Genomic DNA, 13,692 nt, shown 5'->3' with positions numbered 1-13,692 from the left:
TTGAGGAACAGGTGTAAAACGCTGCGGAATCCACACAAAGAATTGACATGCTGCGGAAAATACAACACAGCATTTCTGCGTGGTATTTTCCGCACCATGGGCACAGCGGATTTGGTTTTCGATAGGTTTACATGGTACTGTAAACCTGATGGAACACTGCTACGAATCTGCAGTGGCCAATCCGCTGCGGATCCGCAGCCAAATCCGCACCATGTGCACATAGCCTAATTCTAAGGGTATGTGCACACGCTGCGGAAAACGTGGCGGAAAACGCTGCGGATCCGCAGCAGCTTTTTTGCAGCTGCGGGTCCGCAGCTGCGGGTCCGCAGCAGCGTTTCCGCAGCTACGGGTCCCCAGCAGCGTTTCCGCAGCTGCGGGTCCGCAGCAGCGTTTCCGCAGCTGCGGGTCCGCAGCAGTTTCCCATGAGTTTACAGTTGAATGCAAAGCTATGGGAAACAAAAAACGCTGTGCACATTCTGCGGAAAAAACTGAGTAGAAACGCAGCGGTTTACATTTCGCAGCATGTCACTTCTTTCTGCAGATTCCGCAGCGGTTTTACAACTGTTCCAATAGAAAACGCAGTTGTAAAACCGCAGTGAAATCTGCAGAAAAACCGCAGAAAAACCGTGGTAAATCCGCAGCGGTTTTGCACTGCGGATTTATCAAATCCGCTGCGGAAAAATCCGCAGAGTACCAGAATACGTGTGCACATAGCCTTACCCTAGCCCTAACCCTACCCCTACCCCTAACTCTACCCCTAAGTCTACCCCTAACCCTACCCCTAACCCTACCCCTAACCCTAACCCTACCCCTAACCCTAACCCTAGTGGAAAAGTGGAAAAAAATATATATATTTTCTTTATTTTATTATTGTCCCTACCTATGGGGGTGATAAAGGGGGGGGTTCATTTACTATTTTTTTTATTTTGATCACTGTGATAGGTTATATCACAGTGATCAAAATGTACATTGAACGAATCTGCCGGACGGCAGATTCGGCGGGCGCACTGAGCATGCGCCCGCAATTCTGGAAGATGGCGGCGCCCAGGGAGAAGACGGACCGACTCCGGGAGGATCGGTAAGTATGAAGGGGTGGTGGTGGGGTGAATCGGAGCACAGGGGGGTGGATCGGAGCACAGGGGGTAGCGGACACTAGGACGGGGGAGCGGACAGGCGGACGCAGGGGAGTACCGGACTGAACGGAGGACCGGGGAGCAGATCGGTGGCAGTGGGGGGGGGGGGCAGATCAGGATTTCCAGCCATGGCCGATGATATTGCAGCATCGGCCATGGCTGGATTGCAATATTTCACCATTTTCATAGGTGAAATATTGCAAATTGCTCTGATTGGCTGTTGCACTTTCAACAGCCAATCAGAGCGATCGTAGCCACGTGGGGGCAAAGTCACCCCCCCTGGGCTAAAGTACAACTCCCCCTGTCCCTGCAGATCGGGTGAAATTGGAGTTAACCCTTTCACCCGATCTGCAGGGACGCGATCCCTCCATGACGCATACGGTGCGTCACAGGTCGGATTGGCACCGACTTTCATGACGCAGCGTATGCGTCAAAGGTCGGGAAGGGGTTAAAGAAGCGTGATCCTGATCGTGGTGGCTGCTGAACCCTTACATGTTTACCATCGACTGCACCTATGCAGTTTGGGAAATTGGCCACAGACTGAAAGCCTGCTGCAACCTGCTGCCAAGTCTCCTCGGTTGGGGAAGGCATCACCATGGGCTGCAACTTCTGCCAGATGACGGTACATGTACACCTCACAATTTTAGAGATGGTAGATTTACCAACTCTAAATTGGAGGTGCAGGGATGTATAGCTCTCTCCTGTGGCCAAAAATCTGCAAAGAAAATAAAAAAGAATATTAGAAGTGTCACACAAAACTTTAAGTAAACATGTAATTAGTAATGGTCGCTATAATATGCGTCCAGCACCTTTCATGTCTTATATAAAGCATTCTATAATGCTGGCCTTAACACCCAGCACAACACAAAGGGTGTAAACAAAACAAAAAAAAGCCTGTGACAACAGATGGGACTTGTGCACACACACATGCGAGATACGGCCGAGTGTTGCATGGTAATCCCCGACCCTGCTGCCTGCACTCTGTTGTGGAGCGTGCGGCTCCATGTATTGCTATGCGGGTGCACACTCCGCTCCAGAGTGCAGGCGGCAGGGCCGGGGATTACCATGCGACACTCGGCCGTATCTCGCATGTGTGTGTACTCCCCGCCTACCAGAGGGATGTGTGTGTGTGTGTGTGTGTGTATGTATGTGTGCGAGCGAGAGAGAGAGAGACACACCTGACGCAACCGTGGGCTGAATTATAATAACACGGATGGCTTGCAGGGATAAAAGCACTACAGTAAGCGCAGTTACATGGTGGCATGTGATGCTGTCAAATCCCATTCTTCCCTGATGGCGCTGAAATCATGCAGAGCAGGGGAGAATGATGACAGCATCTTCATCACCTGCCGCCAGAGAACAGAGCTTCCGGTAACGCTTGTTCACCACTGCAATGCGTGTCACACAGAGGACATCAATGTGTGTTCTCCTTGTGCACGTGCGTGGGACACTATGTGGAACGTGCAAATGTTTACAATTTGGCATGTCAGCGTGTTTTGCCAACGGACACACGGCCGCCCAAAACAAGCTGACATGTGCATAGATGAGTGGGTCAGTGTCTCCAGGAGATAAGAAAAATTTCATCACACATACTGGACACACAGACGTGTGAAAGAGCCCTGACGACATTCAAACAAAATAATTAGTTACTTACCACAAGGTGATGAGCAGCCTTTCCTCAGCAGAGATGGCCTTCCTCATCACTGTGTCTTGCAGTGTCAAATGGGGTGCCAGGATGGTGAGCAGTCTGTCGAACGCCAGAATGGATAGCCGACAAAAAGAAAGAAATTTGTCAGGATATCTGAAAATTGTAAAAGACAAAAAAAAAAAAAAGGGTTACTTCACATATAACATTGTTTGAAAAAACAGTGAAATTTGTCTTTCAATTGATTTCAACGTACCTCCTCAAGTCATTGTAAAGGACATAAAAGTGCCCCTTCTGTGTGCGCTGTGCTACAAGAGGGTGCACCCACATTCTTTTCTGTGCACGCCTTCTCTGCCGCCGCTGCCTCTAAAATAAAAAAATATATATATATATTGTTTACAACACAACACTGTGAAAAATATTTGAAACATGCCTGTAAAGCAATGCGGAATATGTTAACCCAATATATAAAAAAAAAAAAAAAAAAATCAGACATCTGCTTACCTGACGTGTATGACGATTCAGGATTAGCAGCAGCAACCCCAGGATCGCAATCCGGTGTGGCGTGCGGAGCTGGATCTGCGGGCTGTGATCTGGCCTACGATCAGCACTCTGCGGAGCGCTGTCACTGTTCAAAATACGTCCACTCATTTTGGTATGTTATTCCCAAAATGGAGGATTTAAGAAGAAAAGGGTTGGACAAGGAAATTACATCATTTCTTTTTTTTTTTTTTCCCCACTGCAGTTCAAGCTTTATTTGTGTCAAACACACAATCTGCAGAGAAAACCGCATTAAAAACCGCACTAAAAACCGCATCAAAAAACGCACCAAAAACGCACCAAAAACCGCACCTGCGTTTTCTGCCAAGAGCTGCGGTTTTTAGTGCAGAAAAATCCGCAGGAAAATCTGCAACGTGTGCACAAAGCCTAACAGCTTTTGTGTCATTTCCTAGTGATCTGTATCTGGAAATAAAGGATGACAATCAAAATGGCCGCCATTATCGCTCCTACAGGGGGCATCACTAAGCTTTCATACACCCTGAACAGTACATGGTGTAATGACACATCCCCTCACATTACCACTGTTACAGAGGTGCCATAAAGCTCTCATAGATCCATGGTCAGCATTAGGGGTAGGCAGACTTGGCATCTGCCTAGTACCCTCACTCCTCCAGGGGCCCCCAGCCAGTGGTATACCGTTAATAGCGGCATACCACGCAGCCGCTAATACCGGCACACCATGAGGCCACTATGGGATCCGTGGGTAAGGGGATGCCGATACAGTTGAAAGCCATGATAGAGGAGAGAGCGTCATCTGAAGCTTCCTCTCCCATCATTCCCCTCTATTTCTGACACAGTGGGTACGCGATGACGTCAATTAATCGCGCACCATGCTATGCCGGGCAGTGGAGCTGCCGAGACGCTCTGCAGCAGCAGGGGAACTAGGAGGAGAGGCGAGTATTGTATTTTTTTTCATATATTAGTGAGTACGTGCAGCCATAATACTGCAGGACAGTTGGGCTACATGATACTCTATGGGGTGGCTGCATTATACGCTATGGCAGTGTTCCCCAACTCCGGTCCTCAAGAGCCACCAACAGGTCATGTTTTCAGGTTTTCCTTAGTATTGCACAAGTGATGGAATTATTGCCTGTGCAGGTGATGCAATTATTACCTCTTCAATATTAAGGAAATCCTGAAAACATGACCTGTTGGTGGCTCTTGAGGACCGGAGTTGGGGAACACTGCTCTATGGGGTGCCTACATTATACTCTATGTAGTGGCTGCATTATACTCTGAGGGGGCTCCATCATACTCTATCAATGACTATGACTATGGAGTGCATTATCCTTTATGGGGGCTGCATTACACTCTATCTATCGTACTATGGGGAGTGCATTATACTATATTCACTATATGGAACCTGCATTATACTGTATGGAAGGCTATGGGGAATGCATTATACTATATGAAGAACTATGGGGTGGATTGCACTACATGAAGGACTATGGGGGGTGCATTATACAATATTGAGGACTAAAATTAGTGTACTATACTATTTGGAGGACTGAGGAGTGTATTTGTCACAACTCTGTTGTCGGGTGTCCTGGGACCAGGGGCTCATTCCCTGTCCTTAACACTAGGGGCCCCTAGCTTGCCCTGTTCCCCAGGTTACTTCTGATGATGAAGATGCTGTGGCCACATACCTTGCCTTAGCTCCACCCTCAGTCTGCACCCTTACCGCACGCAGGAAGGAGGTGATTAATAGTGTACCGTAATATACCAACCAGACTAACAAGATAATACAAACAGGGGTAAAGAAAAATACCAAACATACAACCCCCCCATAGAATATAATACAGCCCACCTCCCCATAGAATATAATGTAGCCCCATCAAAGAGTATGATGCAATCCTCCCTCATAAAATCTAATACAGCCCCCCATAGAATATAATGTAGCCCCCCATGGAATATAATACAGTCCACCTCCCCATAGAATATAATGTAGCCCCCATAGAATATAATGCAGCCCCCCATAGTATGTAACACAGCCTTCCCCATAGAATATAATGCACCCCCATAGTATATAACACAGCCTCCCCCATAGAATATAACGTATAATGTACCCACCTTAGTATACAACACAGCCCACATAGTATACAGCACAGCCCACATAGTATACAGCACTGCCCGCATAGTATACAGCGCAGCCTCATAGTATACAGTGCAGCCTCATAGTATACAGCGCAGCCTCATAGTATACAGCGCAGCCTAATAGTATACAGCGCAGCCTCATAGTATACAGCACAGCCTCATGGTATACAGCACACAGCCTCATGGTATACAGCGCAGCCTCATAGTATACAGCACATTGCCTCATAGTATACAGCGCAGCCTCATGGTATACAGCACACAGCCTCATGGTATACAGCGCAGCCTCATAGTATACAGCACACTGCCTCATAGTATACAGCGCAGCCCTCCCCCCCAGAATGGCCCCACAGTCCAGTACTCACTGTTATAGAGTAAAAAAAAACAACAAACAACACAGCACACTCCTCACCTCTCCTCGTGCCCGCGCTGCTTCCAGTTCCTGCTCCTGCCGGCACACAGTGAGTGCGCGGCAGTGTCTGTCAGAGGCAGAGCGAGGAATGATGAGAGAGGGAGCGTCAGCTGACGCTCTCTCCTCCATCATTGCTTTGAACTGTATCGGCAGACGCCGGTATAGTTCAATGCAGTGGGGGAGTCGGCGCTGGCGGAAGGTGGGCCCCCTGCCTCACAGGGGCCCCATAGCAGCTGCGTGATGTGCCGCTAGCTGGGGGCCCCTGGGGGAGCGAGGACCTAGGCAGCTGCCTGCCCCTAACGCCGGCCCCCTGGAGCCTCCGGGCCCCTGTGCAGCTGCACAGGATGAACAGGCGGTATGTCCGCCCATGGTTAAAGTCTCCCCCGATCAACAAACCAGCTGGCAGAAATTTTTGGAACTCATCCTTGATGATAGAGAGACGTATGGCCTTTTGGACGGCAATCCCACAGACCTATTTACCATGACACTGATGGAGATCCTGGATAAAGGTCTGGAGGAGAAATTGTTTTCAGAAAGTGAATATAAATTTATGAAACCTCAGACCCCCACAGTCTCCACCTTCTACACACTGCCAAAAGTCCACAAGGGGTTTATCCCCTTGAGGGGCTGCCCCATCGTGTCGGGAGTGGGTTCTTTGAGCCAGAATGTGGGGATTTATCTGGATCACATCCTCCGCCCATTTGTCACTTCTCTTCCCTCGTTTATAAGAGATACGTCTGATCTGCTACGTAAAATAGAAGACATAGGTGTTGATAAGGAGACCCTCCTTTGTTCAATAGATGTGGAGGCTTTATACAGCAGTATTCCACACCAGATGGGTCTCAAGGCTATGGAGTTTTACCTCAAAACCAGAGCAGTATATTTCAGGAGACACAATGAATTTATTTTGAAACTTTTGGAATATATTCTAACCCACAACTTCTTTCTATTTGACGGCAAGTACTTCCACCAGCGCAGGGGGACCGCGATGGGTTGCTCTTGTGCACCCTCGTATGCAAACCTCCTCCTGGGCTGGTGGGAGGAAACGGTCGTTTTTCCAGATGTGGTGGATGGACAAAATAATAGCATGGTATCGTTTTATTGACGATGTATTTCTAATTTGGAGTGGCTCTGAGGATGAGTTTGCAAGATTTGTGCAAGAACTAAATATTAATCATATTGGTCTAAAATTCACCTCAGAATCTCATTCCAGTGAACTGGCATTCTTGGATGTTAAGATCAGTAAGAGCGATCTTGGAATTTTGAATACTAGGGTGTATCGTAAACCCACGGCTACGAATGCACTCCTTAGATGGGAGAGCCATCATCCTGTCCCCCTAAAGAGAGGTATCCCCCGTGGACAGTACCTCCGCATTAGGAGGAACTGTTCAGAGGAAGGGATCTTTAGGGCGCAGGCATACGAACTGAGGAATCGCTTTAGAGAGCGGGGGTACCCGGATGATGTCTTGGACCCAGCATTTAGGAATGCTCTTGGGAGAGATAGGAGCACACTTCTACAACCTCGGGAGCGAGAAAAAGACAATGGTATTTCTAGAGTGATTGGAACTTTTGACACACAGTCTGATAACATCTATAGGATTTTGAGGAAGCATTGGCAGATCCTGCAGGCAGATACTACTCTTGAGGATATTATTTCTCCTCAACCTCAAATCACTTTTCGGAGGGGCAGGTCCCTTAAGGACCGAATAGTACACAGCCACTATATAAGACCAAAACCGGAGGGTACATGGCTGGACAGGAAGGTCTGTGGGACGTTCAGATGTGGGAATTGCTCCTTTTGTAGGGTAATTACACCATGTAAGGGGTTTCAGAGCGCCTCGACAGGAAGTAGGTTTTTTACTAGAGATTTTGCAAACTGCAAAACTACTGGGCTAGTATACATGGCTACGTGTTCCTGCCCCATGAACTATATAGGGAAAACAAGGAGAGAACTTAGAAAGAGAGTGAGTGAACATCTGGGCGATGTGAGGAATAAGAGGGATACTCCCGTAGCTAGACACGTGTGGGAATGTCACCAAGGAAATGCTGATACCCTCAGGTGCTGTGTGTTGGAGGTAGTTAGACGCAATGGGAGACAAGGTGACTGGGATAGGTTATTACTGCAGAAGGAATCACAGTGGATCTTCAGAATGCAGTCGGTGGCCCCTAAGGGGTTAAATGAACAACTTACCTATAGCTGCTTCATTTGAAATTACTTTGTGTTTATGATTTTTATTATTCTTTGACAACTCTACCTAACAATTTTGTTGGTGTCCTGCCATATAAAGTACACTTACGAGATAGTGTATTAATATTTATATGTTGACCACAACTGGGTCACTAATGTATCTGTGGTTATATGATTATCAACAATTAAAACATTTTTTTGATTAGTATAAATACTGGGGATAAGTGAGTCCTTCATCAATAATCTTTGGGTTGTGGGATCAAAATTGATAACCGATATATTTAGCTAACTTGCTGCATTTGTCCCTGACCCAGTATCACTTCTAAGCAATAATAAGATATTGTCTGGTGTACAATTATCTGAGTTATGGGGGCATATGTCTGTAAAAATTTTAAGCAAATGATATAATGGGCTGCTAGCGGCTAAGGTATAGTTATGCACTGTGCAGACCGATAACTGCGCACGCGCATGAGCAGCGGTGACGAACGCACCAGAAGTGGAGAGTGATTTTGGTGTGCAGGACTTGAATGGCCGTGACGGGCCAAGGTATAAGTGCGCCTGCGTGAGGCCTTAATCGTATATGGAGAACTGCGCCGGCGCGTCTTGAATAGTGACATGCGCACTGGTACTGGAGATGGTATTTTTCCTCTAGTGTTCATGCGATGATGGGGCATGCACAGTCTGAATTAGGAGACAGTCTGACTAGGTAGGTAGACGCTGTGCTCAGTCCCCAGAAACGAGACGCCTACTCAGTCCCCGGAAACGACGTTAGCGGTTCTCCGGCCAAGTGGGCGGGCTATTTAAACCCCAGTGTTTGTACAGCGCACCACACCTGCAAATATGATGTTATGACGGCCACCAGTCTTTCGTATCTCTGGACGCTGGCTTATCCATCCGCCTCCTGATGAACTTGTATGATGGAAGGGAAACGCGTTGAGGCATCTATACATTATCCGGATTTCAGATAAGAACCCATTATCATGGCTTACTGGTTTAAAGAAAAATAATAAGTGATTCGGTGCAATATGTTGCGGCTCTATATTTTGAGCAATTTGTTAGTAAAGATACAGTAAAAGTCTGGCCTATCTCGGTGATCACTTCATTAAGTGATCAGTGTATTCACTTTGTTGGATGAAATTATTTTTTTAAACTTTTACCTTTTGAGTGCAGCATATATCTGCCTAGCCTTTATTAAGAAGCATATATATACTTTTGGGATCTTAGTGTTATCGCTGTTGCGTGTTGTAGTGGGGAGAGTGCAGTAATGAAATTGGTGCAATATAGCTGATCCTAATTCCTAATGGCTTATTATTTTTGGTAAAAATGCTATATTATCCATCTTGGCTATAATAGATTTATTAAAACTCCAATGCACATTCGCTCCTCCTTCTTGGGTTTTTGATCCCTCTCTCTCACTCATGAATAGCGCTTTCCCTCACTTTTTGGTTTTTCCCTCTCATGATTCTATTTTTTTCTCTGGTTTAGAGCAGTGAGGATCAACTGTTAAGGGGAAGTGAGGGTCAGCCGACGGGAGCGGGGGCGCCACATCACGTATTCATCTAGGGTGCCAACCTCCGCTGTCAGGTAGGGACGACCTGATTAGGGTGAGTGTAGGGAAGAGTACATTAGGCTTTATCGTGCCATCCTCGATCACTGAATCATGCTCAGTGTTATGCGGTTTTTTGTTTTTTTGTTGGTTTAATCGTTGTTTGTGCTGTGATTTGAGTGTTACTGCAGCGCCCCAGAGTCCTGGTCGTTGCAGTAACGTCGCTCTGCCGCTAAGGGGAGTGATGTTACGTCTGATTGCACTAAAGGAGTTCACCTGATCAGGTAACACTCACATTACACTTCACACTCCGGCCACCAGGGGGAGTGGTTCTATCTAGTAGGCCACTCCTCACACTCTGGTAAAACTGGGGGTTGGACAGGAAGACAGAGAGAAGTAACTGGGAAGAGCTAGTGAGAGGACCTGTCAGGGATGGGATCCTGGCAGACTCCTAAGAATAGCACAAACCAGTGAGCGACGGGGATACAGCAAAGAAGTGATAGAACCAGAAGGAGTCGTGCTGTAAGATCGAGGCAACATCCTTCTGAGGGGCAACAGTCGGTGGCCGGAACGCCGAGCAAGTAAGAGACTACAAGCGTTACTTCAAACCACGGCCGGACAGCCAATTATAGGTTGGCTGTCTCACTAAAACACCTAAGCAGACAACGGAGGCAGCTGTGGGAGAGGGGCGACTCTAGAGTCCCGGAAGAACTCCAGGCCTACCCCGTCATACGGGTGCATCCTAGCCATATCATCTGGGGGACGGACAGAACGAGCATCAGAGACAGACAGAAGCAGTTGTGAGGACTATCCCGGGGTGCTCAGCAGGGAAGGACTACAACACACAGGCGCTAGAAGGTAGACGCTGATTCCCACCTGTGAAGGGGACTCCTGATGTGCCTTCGGACCGGCCGGTCTCAGACAGCCCGATTAACAGTGCCCTGGATTGGACACCTGAAGCCTTCAGTAAAGAGGTAAAGAGACTGCAACCTGGTGTCCTCGTTATTTACTGCACCGCACTACCACCACCATCCACACCTTTCATTGGGCGCCCCTCAGCAGGGTCACGGACCGGGTCTAGCCACCGTGACAACCCCAGAGCAGAGACTCAGAGGCCCGGTACCGGGTACCCCTCGGCCCTGCGCAGTGGGGGTGCTACAACTTGGCGTCACGAACAGGATCTACTTAAGCCTGAAAAATCAGGTCATGTGTGCCTTGGAACTACTGTGATTACTGTGCTAGGACTGTGTATTGTCATTTACCGCCAAAATTCGCCATTGCCGCGCACGGAAGGAGGAGCCTTAGCTTCGTGGGCGGAACCGGCCAAAAGAAGCGCGGAACGGAAAAGCGCGGTAAGGCGCCAATCCCGGAAGAGGAACTCCGACCTCCAGCAGGTTAGTGGGAGGAAGGGACAGCCATGTCCGAGTCGGGAGGAGAGGAGGTGGCGGCCGCAGCTGTGGACGCAGGGGCACCTCCGGTCCCCGCAGCGGGCGAAGCCGCGGCCCTAATACCACCACTGGCAGCCCCGGAACCCGCTGCCCCCTTCAGCCAGTCGGACACCGCCGCTACCGCAAAGGCTATAATGCCCTTCTCCATGCCATACCTGCCCGGGGCGGCCTGGCTCCCACGATACTCTGGGGATTCACATACATTCACTGACTTTAAAGAAGGGATTTGCTGCCTGCTCGAGTTCTATCCCCTGACAGAGCCTCAGAAGGTTCATCTGATAACAAACCAACTCTTTGGGGCGGCTCTGAGAGAAATGAAATCCTGGCCCGCCGCGGATAAGGGAACTGCACAGCAGGTTTTTGCAAAGCTTAAAGCCACCTTTGATACCCGCACTGCTACCGAAATTAAACTGACTTTCTATGGGTGCAAGCAGAGGCCGCAGGATAGCTTACGGGATTATGCCCTTAATCTTCAGGAGGCGATGCGGGCCATTAAGCAGAGTGACCCTGACAGCATGCAGGATGAGGATAAACTCCTGAAGGAGCGGTTCATTGAGGGGCTCCTGTGCAGCCACCAAAGGGGTCAACTGCACTTCCTGGCCATGCAAAATCCAGACTTGACTTTTGCGCAATTCAAGGATAAAGCTATCCAGGCATGGCAGGAGCGACAGCCTAGCCGTGCAGCACCTCCCAGGCGTCCCGCTCTCACATACCACCAGGAGGTGGCGTCGGATGTTCCAGTCGCCGCCGAGGCCGATGCCCAGAGCCTAGAAGATGACTCCCCTGCAGGACTCCGCCTCCAGATGCAGGAGCTGACCAAGAGCGTTGCTGCCCTGGCCCGGACGGTGCGGTCCCTACAGGAGGCCCCCAAGGAGAAGATCCAGCTGGCCACCAGACCGGAGGATGTTCCTTGGATGCGACAGAGGAGGACCCCGCCGACCAGAGGCCGGTCCGACGATCGTTTCCATGAGGATGGACGACCCATCTGCCGCCGCTGTCATCAGGTGGGCCACCTTGCAAGGTACTGTCCTTTAAACGAGCAACCCCTGGGGCAAAAAGCCAACCCCCAGGAATAGGACGGTCAGGCCCACAGCATTGGAGAGCCAAATACATTGGAGGGCGACCAGTTCTTCCTGTAGTGGTTGACGGCATCCCCCTGAATGCTTTGCTGGACACCGGTTCTCAGGTGACGACTATGCCTTATGTACTCTATAAACGGTATTGGGAGGACACCGATATTACTCGTGGCCCCGATGACGATTTCACCATAATAGCCAGTAATGGTCAGCCATTGCCACAAGTGGGGTATAAAGAGGCCACTATCAAAGTGGGGCGGGTGGAGTTGAAAGCCCAGGGGATTGTGATTGTTGATATTGACCGCCGAGAATGTAATCCCATGATGACTATCGGTACCAATGTTATAGAAAATTGTCTTGCAGAAGTTATTGTTTTGTTGCAACAGGTAGCCGAAACCGCTGGCCACAGCGAACAACGTGCCCTGCAAAAAGAAATCAGAGCTCTGATGCAGAGACAGCAGGTAGAGCTGACTGGTGGTGAGATTGGCCGTGTCACTGTGAGTGATTCAAACCCCATTGCGATACCCCCCAGGAGTGAAATGTTAATATGGTGTCGGGCAGCCATAGGCCTCAGGGGAAAGGACTACCAGGCCTTGGTAGAACCCGTGTATTCAGACAATAGGCCTACTATTCTGACAGCCCGGGGGGTGGTCGACGTGCGCCAGGGGAGGGTGCCCGTACGTGTCCTCAATTGTGGAGAGGAAGAGGTTCATCTCACCAAGTATGCCACGCTCGCCAAACTGTTCACTGTCAACAATAGTGTGATACGGACACCTGAACCCTTGGTCCCATCAGGCGTGACGGAGGACAATGGTTCTGCAGGGCACACGAAAGATTGGTGTCGGGAATTGCATGTGGGCACTGACTCCACCCCATCCCATCAGAAACAGGGGGCCTACAGGGTGGTTCACGAGTACGAGCGGGTATTTAGCAAACACCCCTTAGATTTTGGACAAGTGAAGGGGATCCAACATCACATCCCCACGGGAGATCATCGGCCCATAAAAGAGAGGTATCGCCCTGTACCCCCAGCTCATTACCAGTGTGCCAAGGACATGTTGCGAGAAATGAAGGAGGCTGGGGTGGTGAGAGACAGTTGTAGCCCCTGGGCAGCTCCATTAGTCCTTGTTAAAAAAAAAGATGGCACCATGAGGATGTGCGTTGATTACAGGCAGTTGAATCGCATTACACATAAGGATGCATACCCACTGCCCAGGATAGAGGAGTCTCTGGCTGCTCTAAAATCTGCTAACTACTTCTCTACCTTAGATCTCACCAGTGGGTACTGGCAGGTTCCCGTGGCAGAGGCGGACAAAGAAAAGACGGCCTTCACGACGCCGATGGGGCTCTGCGAGTTCAACTACATGCCTTTCGGATTGTGTAATGCCCCAGGGACGTTCCAGAGGATGATGGAATGCTGTCTGGGGCACAAGAACTTTGAGACCGTACTGCTGTATTTGGATGATGTCATTGTCTTCTCTAAGACCTACGAAGACCATCTGAAGCACCTGGCTGAGGTGTTTGAAGCCCTGTCCAACTTTGGCTTAAAGGTGAAACCGTCCAAATGTCATCTGCTGAAACCCAAAGTGCAG

General features: G+C 49.2%; 1 long non-coding RNA gene across 1 annotated transcript; it reads right to left on the bottom strand.

The window, feature by feature from the left end:
• Positions 1 to 1,592: 1,592 nt before the first annotated feature.
• On the bottom strand, positions 1,593 to 3,428 carry LOC143793751 (uncharacterized). The gene is made up of 4 exons (XR_013220236.1): positions 3,283 to 3,428; positions 3,035 to 3,144; positions 2,788 to 2,934; positions 1,593 to 1,848 (listed from the first exon to the last, which is right to left on the bottom strand). It is a non-coding gene; the product is annotated as an uncharacterized LOC143793751 (long non-coding RNA).
• Positions 3,429 to 13,692: the final 10,264 nt, after the last annotated feature.

This window comes from Ranitomeya variabilis, chromosome 1 (genome assembly GCF_051348905.1).
Source record: "Ranitomeya variabilis isolate aRanVar5 chromosome 1, aRanVar5.hap1, whole genome shotgun sequence".
NCBI classification, from domain to species: domain Eukaryota; kingdom Metazoa; phylum Chordata; class Amphibia; order Anura; family Dendrobatidae; genus Ranitomeya; species Ranitomeya variabilis.
This window is presented reverse-complemented; position numbering and strand designations above follow the sequence as displayed.